At 37.6% G+C, this 11,773-nt stretch overlaps 4 long non-coding RNA genes across 7 annotated transcripts; 3 read left to right on the top strand and 1 right to left on the bottom strand.

The window, feature by feature from the left end:
- The first annotated feature begins 216 nt into the window (after positions 1-216).
- On the top strand, positions 217-1,027 carry LOC113362121. The gene is made up of 3 exons (XR_003365555.1): positions 217-263; positions 759-833; positions 964-1,027. It is a non-coding gene; the product is annotated as an uncharacterized LOC113362121 (long non-coding RNA).
- A 9-nt stretch (positions 1,028-1,036) lies between these two features.
- On the top strand, positions 1,037-2,444 carry LOC113362122. Its single transcript, XR_003365556.1, has 3 exons — positions 1,037-1,080; positions 1,396-1,497; positions 2,388-2,444. It is a non-coding gene; the product is annotated as an uncharacterized LOC113362122 (long non-coding RNA).
- A 362-nt stretch (positions 2,445-2,806) lies between these two features.
- LOC113362123 lies at positions 2,807-3,768 on the top strand. Its single transcript, XR_003365557.1, has 3 exons — positions 2,807-2,836; positions 3,076-3,146; positions 3,726-3,768. It is a non-coding gene; the product is annotated as an uncharacterized LOC113362123 (long non-coding RNA).
- Positions 3,769-4,353: 585 nt separating this feature from the next.
- On the bottom strand, positions 4,354-7,011 carry LOC113358677. Of its 4 annotated transcripts, none has more exons than XR_003364703.1 (7): positions 6,720-7,011; positions 6,352-6,440; positions 6,150-6,222; positions 5,725-5,820; positions 5,462-5,620; positions 5,156-5,256; positions 4,354-4,721 (listed from the first exon to the last, which is right to left on the bottom strand). It is a non-coding gene; the product is annotated as an uncharacterized LOC113358677 (long non-coding RNA). The 4 variants fall into 4 exon arrangements; XR_003364702.1 differs by having other exon boundaries at positions 5,513-5,620; positions 6,720-7,009; XR_003364701.1 differs by lacking the exon at positions 6,150-6,222 and having other exon boundaries at positions 6,720-7,006.
- Between the last annotated feature and the right edge of the window lie 4,762 nt (positions 7,012-11,773).

Here is an 11,773-nt window from a genome sequence, read left to right on the forward strand (position 1 = left end):
TCTCTGTTATAGAACAATGGTTTCTAGGGTTCCTGAGATTCATTTTCGACTGCATCAAATCTTCTTCGTCTTCATCAAATCTTCGACTGCAACAACAACGATTGATTGCATCTTCTCCTTTTATGCCTCTGTAGTTTCATTTATGTCAAAGATCGATTGAATCTGATCAAAAGATAGATCTTACGAAAGATGCAGATGATTTGTTTAGTCTGATAATTAACCAAAGAAATCGAAGAGAAACATCAGGAAAAACGAATTGAAAGGTAAGTTAATCTTCCTTTAAAGCTTTCATTAATCGATTTCGAGTTGAAATCAAATTTCTCGTGGTTTGATTTTAATGATTTTGAAAAAAAAAATGAAAATTAATCTCGATTTCATTATCTAATCCTTAATTAGAGTTTAGATCCTTAATCATGGGAAAGATGAGCATGATTTTGCGTATAAGTATCATCTTCTCTTAAGGATTTTAGGGTTTTCAGAACCTATATCTTCATTTTTTTTTTTAATTAACCTATCCTAATTGAAATCGAAGCATAGATCTACAATTTTCTACTCACTCTGGTTGTTTTGATTTAGATTTTTTGAAAAAACTTGAACAAAAAATCCATATCTATTCGTCGTAAATCTTAATTTGTATCTACGATCTAAAATAATGTTTTGAGATTCAGTATCAAAGAATCATTGTCTCTGTTACCCATAGATTTGATTTGATTTTTCATCCACTCATATGAACTGGTCTGGTGATGTTGGTGGTGCAGGTAGGGGTTCTTTAGGAGGATGAGGAGGCACTGGTGATATCAGAATTGATAAATTGAATGAGAACTGCTTCATTGGTTAGTTTGTTTATCCAAGTGGCTATAGATGAAACAACAGAAAAGACTCTTGAATCACAAAAGAGTTTGATTGCTCAATTGTTGTACTTTTCTGAGAAATTAGAAAGCTCTGATTCATCCTTATCACCAGGCTCATATGTGTTGACATATATGAAAGAAAGCAGTGCTGAGAAGTAGAAGTCAACTGATAAAGATGATTATAGGTACTTCATTTCAGATGCCATGCTGCCAATGTTTTGCTCTTGAGGTAAATTTTTTGGTTGTTTCTCACTGGTTGTGTCTTAGTTATTTGGTTGTTAGGTACTTCATTTTCCGATGTCATGCTGCAAATGTTTTGGTTACTCTGCAAATGTTGGAAGTATGTTTAATCTGTTTTTTACGTGGTCCTAGGTCTGTTTTGGTTACTCTGCAAATTTTGGTCATCATTGTAACTAATTTTGTTGTTTGATATACAAAGGTGTCCTCGTTAAGCATTTGATTCTCTGAAATTTAAGTATAATTTGTACAACTGACCCAATTTGATAAATTTCATCTAACATGCTTATCTGTTATATTTATGTAGCTGCTCTGAGATAGGAGATCGCAGATGAAACAAATAAAGGGACATGACGCTCCAAATCTATCTCTACCGATCCAATTCATCTCAGTATCTATTCTCCCAATGGTAAGATGGCTTTAAAAAACACTGAAGTGTAACTGCGGCTTACACATGCCATATGCATGTGTAACTTCCTATTACATATGCTTATGACATATGTAACTGCAAATTACACATGATATATGAATGTGTAACTGCGGATTACATGTAGTACAGTTTTCTTGTGTATGAACTTTTACCAGGTTTCCCACTTCACAGTGTAAGGCTTTTTTACCAGCATAGTATTGGTAGACTATGGATGTGTAACTAGTAGTTACACATGCTAATTAGATGTGTAACTTCTAGTTACAGAAGCTAAATTGATGTGTATATATTAGTTACACATGAAAAATAGATGTGTAACTATGCTAATTTGATGGGATATGCATATGTAACCTAATATGAAACTTCTATCCGTTATTAGTTGATTGAAATAGCATAAAATTTCATGTTTGAGCTTATGTTGGTTGGATAAGTAGTAGCTTTTAGAGTCTCTAGTTTACATGGGTTATTTTCATAGTGTTGTAATGCTTAGTTTTTTTTCTTTGTCACTGGTCTTGCTGAGCTTGTATTTCAGTAGTTATATGGATGTGTAACTAGTAGTTACACAAGCTATATGGATGTGTAACTGCTAGTTACACATGCTGTAAAACCACATATATTACTCAAGAAAACTTGAAAGATGGAGTTTATGTTTCTTCCACTTGCTAGATGATTTTATCCTTTGTTCAGTCCCATAGCTTCGTGCAAGTACATTCTTTTGGAAGTTTGTTATGTCGTATTCTGCGAAACTTGTATGACATGAAATGAGAAAATATAACTATTACATATTATGCATTAGACGAGCAAAAATGATATCATGTGGTTGCATAGGATATTTCAGTTTAATGATTTTATTATGTTTAATGTTTCAGCAGTTTCTAATGCAGAAAAGCGACTCTGGAGCATAGTCAAGTCCAGATCATTAGACTCCAATGCTTAATGAGAAGGAGAAAGCTAAAGCTGAGATACATCATATGTTGTAAGTGTCATTTATCTTATTTATTGAGCAACTCTATGTGATATCCCTGTTTCTAGCGCTGATGAAGATAATTTATATGCTCTGAGTACACAAGCATATGGATGTGTAACTGGAGATTACACAAGCCATATGCAAGTGTAACTGCCGTTTACATAAGCCATTACATGTGTACCTGCTAAGCACCATGAAACCCAACTGTTTCAGTTAGCGTGTTCATCTTGAGTAGCATTATTGTGTTAGTGAAATTCTTTGTATGAAGGATCTCCTCTGGCTAATAAGTGGCGGTGTGGTATATGTGCAGGTTTTGGAGCCGGTGGTGGTGGTGGTGTTGTAGTTGGAGCTAAGGTGAGGATATGCCTTTGTTATATACTTTTTGCTGTTAAATTTTGATGGATAATATGCCGCCAAGAGTTTCTGATGCGCATTATATGTTGCATACATGTTTTGATTTCCATTTGCGAGATTGATGAATATGTTTCTTGTGCTGAATTGCTTTTAGATTCAGATATTGATTTTGGTTTTCACTTTGAAAATTTTAGGGATCTTGTATTGTCTGGTACTGACTACTGTGCTGCAATTTTCAGGGTGATGAATTGTTTCATAAGAAGCATGGGATTCATATATCTGGGAATAGTGTGTCGTTGCCACCTCAGAGGTAAAAGCTCAACCCTGTTGACTTAATCATTTGTCCTTCATATGAGATGATAATTCTTGAAAACCACATTTTAGATCTCAATTACATGCCTCAAACAATGTATAATAATGATGCATTATCTCCAGATTACAGAATGGTAGGATAATACTGATTATTAGACTGATTAGATACATGTGTAACTCTTAGTTACACAAGTGAGATGCATGTGTAACTATTAGTTACACATGCTAATTAGATGTGTAGATACCAGTTACACATGCAAATTAGATGTGTAGTTTCTACTTAGATGTGTAACTTTTACTTACACATACTGATTTTGGGTACACATATCAATATGTATGTGTAACTCCTAGTTACACTAGTCATATGCATGTGTAACTGCTAGCTACACTAGCCATATGAATGTGTATCTCCTAGTTACACATGTTATATGCATGTGTAACTCTCAGTTACACAATTCAGATGCATGTGTAACCGCTAGCTACACTAGTCAGATGCTTGTGAAACTGAAATATACATTGTTTTATGTACTGTTCATTTTAATCGTATAAATACTGATTGCTTGTTGTTATATTTCAGGTTTTAGATAACTTCATAAAAGCTAATTGCTTAAACGTGGTAATGGTCTCGCTGGAACTAGAGTTGACGCTGAATACACAAGTCAGATGCATGTGTAACTCTCAGTTACACTAGATAGACACATATGTAACTCTCAATTACACTAAACAGATGCGTGTGTAACTTCTAGTTACACATGCTAAGAAATTATTGTAAATGAATATTAAAGTAATAACTTTTTTTTTTGTGTTTTTTTTTATGTCTATTTATTTGCATATATATACAAGTGTAACTTTGCATTACACATATCATAAGGATGTGTAACTTCTGGTTACACATGCCATATGCATGTGTAACTTCTGTTTACACCTTCGCACTGTATTTTAATAATTTCGGGCCTAGATTTAATAATTTTGGGCCTAGATTTAAATTTTATTTAATGATGGGTTTGACAATATGCATAAGGGTATCGAGGTCTTTTAAAAACTTGGGGCCTAGATTTAAACTTTTTTTAATTAAGGGCCTCATATTATGGGTTATCCATGGGTTGGGCCTGAGCCTAATTTCCCCATTTAAAAAACCAAAAATAAATAAATATTTGTTCAACTGAATTTTTAGCTGAAATAAAATATGATTTGAAACAAACAAGAAACTGAAATTGAATTAAACTTATATTCACCAAATTCATTGTATAACCCCAACAAATTACAATTACTCAAGTTCTTAATCTACAATTACACATGGATTTCATTTTACAATAACAAACTACAATCAGTTCCTCTTCTGAAAATAATTTACGAACATACATAAATCTAAAAAGCAAATCACTGTAGAAAATAACCAAGGAAACATGAGTGAAGTTTGACGTAACAAGAATGCTTCTCTATAGCCTCGGTCCTTGTCAGGTGGTGTCTTTGAAGAAAAGGAATCTGCAACACTTGAAATAAGAAGTTGCAGCACTTGGTCTTAAGTAAGAAACTGATAGGTGAATGAGCTTGCTATTGCATTTTAAGATCCCTGAAAGCATAAAGAAAGTCATAAATCCAATGAAGATTAACAAAGAGACTGATAGATGAAAATAGACAAATATATCTAGTATTTACTACAACTATTAGTATTGATTATCTAATCGGCTACAACTATTGTAGTGACTGCAAAATAGTTTATTATCTCAGCAAGCATCAAGCCTTTCCAGATAACAATTACCAATCCTTTACTCAAAAACAAGTTGGGGTAGGCGCCTCATGTCACAATAACAAACAAAATAGAAAATTGAAATTCGAAATGATGACTGACAAGGGAGCCATTACATTTCAGAAGTCAGTAGTGATTGAGGTTCTTCGTTTCAAGGCACCACTTTCAGAAGTTTTTCAACCATCCTGACACAATTTCTTACTTAGTTCTGAGACAACCAGTGAAAGAAATGAGCGAATTAATCAAAGAACACCAACCTTTTAATGATCACAAAATTTTTTCCTTCTATAAGTTCTTTCTCACCCAGCATAAAGGAACATTCAATAGAATTGTGTGCTGCTACCACAAATAAGCATTCCTGCAATAAAGTTTAACATGAGAAGCATTACTCTCAAGTTTTTGAAAGTTAAAATGAGTTTTTCTCTCAAGAGACATATCTCATGACTTGACAATTACTGCAAGTCTGAAAGTCCTTCAGATAAAAGGATGGATCTAGAGTCTAGAACCTTTTAAAATTGGGCCCAATTAATGAGATTGAGTATGTAAAACCATTCATGTCTTACATATTTTTTGTCCGAAAAGTCCAGATACATTTCATAGACAATTTAGCTCACCAAAAGAATGAACCATCTTGTCTTCGGAGTGAAACTCCACTTTGATAATAGTCCACCAATAGCAGATACAAGTCTTTGTCTAACTTTTCCTGAAGTATGCACACAAAGCTGCAAAATACAAGGATATGTTTGCATATCCCAAATTAGGACATTACATATTTAATCTTGAATGAAACACGAAAGCTTGAATTAGCATGGGCATAATGAGTTACCAATGAAGAGCCTTAAATGACGAGAAGTTGCAGTCCCACCAGTCAAAAATCCATCCGTATGTATGTTAACTATTGTATCTCCAATTCAGCTGCCACCTGCAAAAAACAACCATACACAATTCCATGAAATGATATTTTAAAAACTAGAAGATATACAAGTCCGGGGAGAAAGTTTTCGCACTAAAATATGAAGGATTTACTCAAAAGTCATCCAATCTCAGTGAGGTAGGTTATCCTTATGGAGCCTTGTTATGCAATGTTTGAAAATGATCCATTGCGGCTCATAGTAACCCAGACGCTTTGAGATGCAATTAATAACAAAAACTTTATCTTACATCTACCCAGATGAGCAACTAAAAAAAAAATCACGACTCAAGCATATCACAGTGTCAAGTCAAGACTGAAATATAAAGGATGACAATTACCCTAGCAACATTGTTGCTTTTTCTAGACAGTAGCAGGCTTCTTGATGCATTGGTTGCTCCTCTCAATCATAGTCTTGCAGTAGAACAAGATACAGAGTACAGTTCAATACAGAAACCAAAGGGGGAAATCCCAAATATAATTGATGCTAAAAATCCCTAAAATAATTTATCCCAAATAAGAAACTGAAGTTAATATTCTTACCGATGCTATGAACTTTCTCCCGTGGTTATTGAAGTTGTTCACCCGAAAATCCCTTCTTCCTGCTTCTCTGTTTTGGATCTCCTCAGTATCTGGAAGAAAATAAAACACAATCAAACTCATTATAAATCCAATAAACCTCAGATCTAAATGATTGAATACTAATAAGATAACAAAAACAAAATCGAAACAAAAATAAAACCTATAAAATTAATACAACTAATGAAATCTAGTAACATAACTCAAAATTCAGATCATAAAAATGAAATTAGGACCAAACCCATGATTTAAACTCCATAAAATCAAATGAAGATGCATAAAAATTGCGATTTCTTGAATATTTTTTACAATATATAAGAAATTAAACTCACCAAATCAGCAAGAAACTAGGGTTTTATAAACTCATGGTCAGCATCTATGTCGGAACCAAATTTCTAGGGTTCGATACGAAATTTTGATCGTTGAAAGATTGGATTTGGTTTATGACATATAAGTACAGGAAAGATAACTTGATTAATGTATTTGTGAATAGATATTCGACTCAGGGTTTCATAGGAACGAAATCTGAGAGATTGAAAGAGATGGAGAGCGAGAGAGAGAGTAAAGATGTGTTTAGTATAGGCGGAGAGTCAGAGAAAGATGAAAATATCTAGGTTTATCTCTTAGGACCACAGAAACAATTTCCACTCGCAGTTTTAATTATATTCCTTCTAGAAGCTCTTATTATTTACAAAACTACCACTTCATATTATGACTTCCACAAAAGCTCGATTCACTTTTCCATGTTATTTTCTATAACAACGTCTACCATAGAAAGCCAAATTGGATTAAGTAAGCACCTGGAAGTCATTTCTATAAATCCCAGTCAGACTTAAAAAACCCATTTTCCACTAGTGACTCCTGCTTGTATCATTCATTAATGTACATCATGTCGAGCATTTTCCTATGCTATGTTCCCCAGCTGAACTCTTAATATTGGCATGACATGACAATTATTGTTCACTCGCAGCGGAGTAGCATGAATTTCCCGAAGTGCCAGTATTAAGATCTACATAAAAATACTCAGGAGCACGCAAGTTGCACCGCCCTCTGATAAAAAGGTTTCTTGTGCCAACGCACGGATAATTTATTAAAAATTGTTTAATTTTGTGTCAGTTCACGGAATTCAATTTTCTAACCTAATTTTATCTATTTGCAAAAATTAGGTTTTTTACCCCTGCGCGATATTTTGAACCCTATTGGTCGAAACTAAACCTATGCAAACTACGAAATTGATCCATCATGAAGTTAGTAGGAGCAAGATTTTACCACAAATCAGAAAACAAGAAATAAAGAGGAACTTCGGCAAGTAAAAACAACAAAAAAGGGAGGCGTGGCCACGCCACTTGGCCGACCGATTTTCCCCAGCAGGCGACACCCGTGGCCGATCAGCCCCCTTTCCCATCGACCAATCAAATCGCTTTAAATGCGCCACACGCACTTTTAAATAAAGATGGAAGTTGGCTAGTCGACACGCCTAAATTCCTTAAGGAATGTAATATATACTATACATGACAGTCTTAAAACGATCACGGGCGTACGTTTTGGCCACTCGATTTATCAAGCTTAGACGCTCCCTGACACGACCGGACGAGCATCGCCATACACACCGGCGGGTCCCCTAATGCCTTGGCCAGTCGGAATCCTTCCAACTCGCAAGCAGAGCCACCAAATGCTTACCCAAAGTAGGTTGGCCGCGCGAGTTATAAAACCCCAAATTATGTTAGCGGCAGCAATATGATCTTGGCCGCGCAACTTCGCCAGCCGAATTGACCGGTCTAGATTCAATCTCAATCAACGGGCAAGGTGCAAATACGCTCACCAGCGGCCCAGCTATTGTGCTGACCAGACGAACAACTCCCAACACGGCGCCAACACCAAAAAACGTTGGCCCAAAATAGGTTGGCCACACGGCTTTTAAAACCTAGATTAAATCAACGGCAGCCATTAACTGCCGCAAATCATCTCGGCCGCCGAACTTCGCCAGTCGAATAGGCCGGCCTAACTCATATTCTAAGCGTTCAACAAGATGTGTCCTTGACTATTGGCCACCTCCCTTCCATAAGGAACAATCGGCCATGCCGCGACCTGCCCATATGGCTCCTAAACGATCCCCCAAAGATGGTTGGTCGCGCTTCTTGTAAGAGTCTTAAATAAATTAGCGGCAATCAATAACTGCCGCAAATAATCTCAGCCATTCAATTTGGCTAGCCAATTTAACCGGTCTATATTTAACTTGGACCGACCAATAGGATGTCAAAATGGTTACCAGTCATCACTCTCCTATAGGGACCGACCGGCCTACTTTTGGCGCGCGTGAATGGCTCCTAGCAGCTTCTTGAAAATGGCCGGTCATGCTCCTTTTAAGACATTAAGCTTCGCGACTGATTTAAGCGAGATTTATACAATGATGCTTTACATGCATCGATTATTTTTAGCTGCTTGCTTAAAAGCGATGCTTTACATGCATCTAATACATACGATATTTTACGAGTATCGGCTTCACTAATAACTTAGTTATTTAACCTAACAGCGTCACATGCTATTCTTTGCGGCAAGTATCATGACTTGGCTCGTCACACATGACTACCCGCCACCTAGCTTGCATGTGGTTGGTCAGAATAATTAGGCAAGACCCGCTCAGCAACTTGCTACATATTTTCTATAAAATACTCGAGACATCAAACGTGTCACAAATTGGGGGATGTTCATCAGGGTATTGGTCTGGCGGTTTACAGCGTGCGGCGTGCAACACGCCCATTATAAGAAAGTGTCAGGAAAGGTGGACAGTTAGTGGAAGAAGAGAAGTAGTGGGTGTAAACTGACTCGTCTTCCCTCATAGTAAGACGTGGTTTTCAACATTTTTACAATACCCCACTTCTCCATCACTCAACTACTCCCACTTCCTATGAGATCAGGGTGCGCTGCAACTATGACTGATATAAATAGGTTTTGACCTATTTTGACTAATAACAAGAGTTTTGGTCATCAACACAAGTATCCATAAAAACACCAAGAACTGATAGATAACATTCCGCAAGCCAGTTCCATATTTTGATACAAGTCATAAAGTAGCCACACCTTCAATTTAACCATTCTGATCTCAACACCTTCTTCGCTTCCCTCCCTAAGATCAACCCTTCTCCTTCATTTTATGACGTAAGCAAGACTGGAACGACCATTTCTTGGTTTAGGCTAGAATATTGTACAGATTGATCTCTCGAATCTAAAGTACTCTCGTGTAGTGCATTTGTTTAGGGTTTAGATTCATTTCTCGGCGGCACACCCAAAATTACCAAAACCAGCAGAATCAGTTTTTACCCCAAAACAACTGGCGACCATAGTGGGAGATTAATCTCTCGATTGCAATTTTCAATTTCATTTCAATCCTCTCAATTTCAAGATGGTAGATCTTAGGTCTCGGTCTGTTACCAATCTTGATGTTGCTGGCGCTGATAATACTCTCGGCGTCATTATCCATGTTGATGACACCAATGTACCGCTCGCCAGCACAATCGACGCATCTCGTGGTGTTACATCCTCTACCACCAACACCGGCGGCGCAGGAAACGTTGCCGCCAGCGTGACACCTCCTATCACCAGAGCCAGAGCCGCTGCCACCTTTCCCAATGTTTCTTCGAGCGTAACGCCCCCAATTGTTACCAGAGCTACTGCTACTCCTCCATCAGGACGAGAGGCTGGAGGAGCCAGAAGAAGCCAACCCCTATTACCATTTTTAATTTGATGGAAAGACAAGAAGTTCTCGTTAAGGCTCAGACAAACATGTCTACAACTGAGAAATAGGTAATTACTTTCCTCAAGACACTAACGGATCGGCTACCGCAAGAGTTACTTCAACCCCATATTGAGCTGGCAAGGAATACTTTTAACACCCCCGACGTAAGCACTTCAGTGGGACGCATAGATGAAGAGGCTCGCGTTGCTCCTGAACACTCATTGGAAAGGAATCAACAATCCAATTTCATCACACGTGAGAACCTGGAATGACTTCTCCAAAATTGATGCAAAGAAAACCCGGCGGACATGCACCAGCATCAACCTCCTTATCCTCCTGACGTGCAAAGATTTTCTCTACCGAGGGGATACTCTTGACCTCAATTTTGCTTTATGACGGTACTGGTAACGCTCGTGAACACATCTCTCGTTTTCTAGAATCCATAGGAGAGCATGAACACAACCATATCCTCCGCCTGAAAGAGTTTTCAAAGTCGCTTATCGGGAGAGCATATACCTGGTACAAAAACATTGCACCAAAAAACATAGCCAATTGGTATGAGATGTTAACGCCTATACACAAAATATTTCTTTGTGTCTGAGGAAATCGCTCTATCGGACCTGGGAAGAATGTTTCAGGGAAACAATGAGCATTCGAACGATTATGTCAAGAGATTCGGAATTCAGGAACTAGATTGTCACGATCCAAATGTGACTGAACAACAATTAGTGGAATTATGCATCAATAGGATGGTACCTATCTATCGTGATTTGCTAGAGAACCTGCGCTTCCATACATTCTCTGAACTTCATGAAGCTGCTAAGCGTCCGGCTACAACAGCACCAGCCTTGCTGGAAAGAATCTGGCCCGCCAGGAATGAAGATGCACATGAGACTCGAGGAAAGAGACGTCTCATCAAAAAAAAATACAACACTCAACCCTCTGTAAATGTGATGAGTGAAGGAAGAAAGATAAAATCTCCATCAGCGGAACAACAACCAAAACGTGCGACACCAACGCAGCAGGCAGCTCAACCCTAGAAGGATGCGACTAAGACGCTTGCACAACAACAAGAAACTGGAGAGGCTGATATAAACTTCCCATTTCCGATTGAAGAGGTAATCGAAATCCTAGAAGCATGGATTCAAGATGATACTATCAAGCTACCTCCTCTTAGACGTCCACTAACTGAGAAAGAAATGGCAAATTCCAAATATTGCCATTACCATAGGTTCGTCAATCACCCAACCAGTGACTGCAACAAATTAAAGCACATTTTTAAGAAGAAGGTGGATACAGGAGAACTTCAATTAGGCACTGAAGGAGTTCACGGAGATCCTCTTCCCGTCAGGAGCTACATGATTTCTGGGGACTCCGTCCATAAAAACGTACAGTCTATGATGGATCATTTATGTGTCTGTATTTATCCAAGGCGCAGCGTGAAGACATATTTGCATCCCTCAACCTTGTTGTATCAGGAAAACAACAATAGGAGAGCTTCTGCATGCAGGAAATTAGGAAGGAGCTGCTTCACGAGAAATAATGGAAGGAGAAATAAACTCACGTATGTGAGTTATATGAAAGGAAGAAACTCATCCTTTGAACCATAACGGTCGGCCAAAGCCTTTTAATATTCGTGGTTGTGGATAT

This window comes from Papaver somniferum, chromosome 3 (genome assembly GCF_003573695.1).
Source record: "Papaver somniferum cultivar HN1 chromosome 3, ASM357369v1, whole genome shotgun sequence".
In the NCBI taxonomy this organism is placed as follows: Eukaryota; Viridiplantae; Streptophyta; class Magnoliopsida; order Ranunculales; family Papaveraceae; genus Papaver; species Papaver somniferum.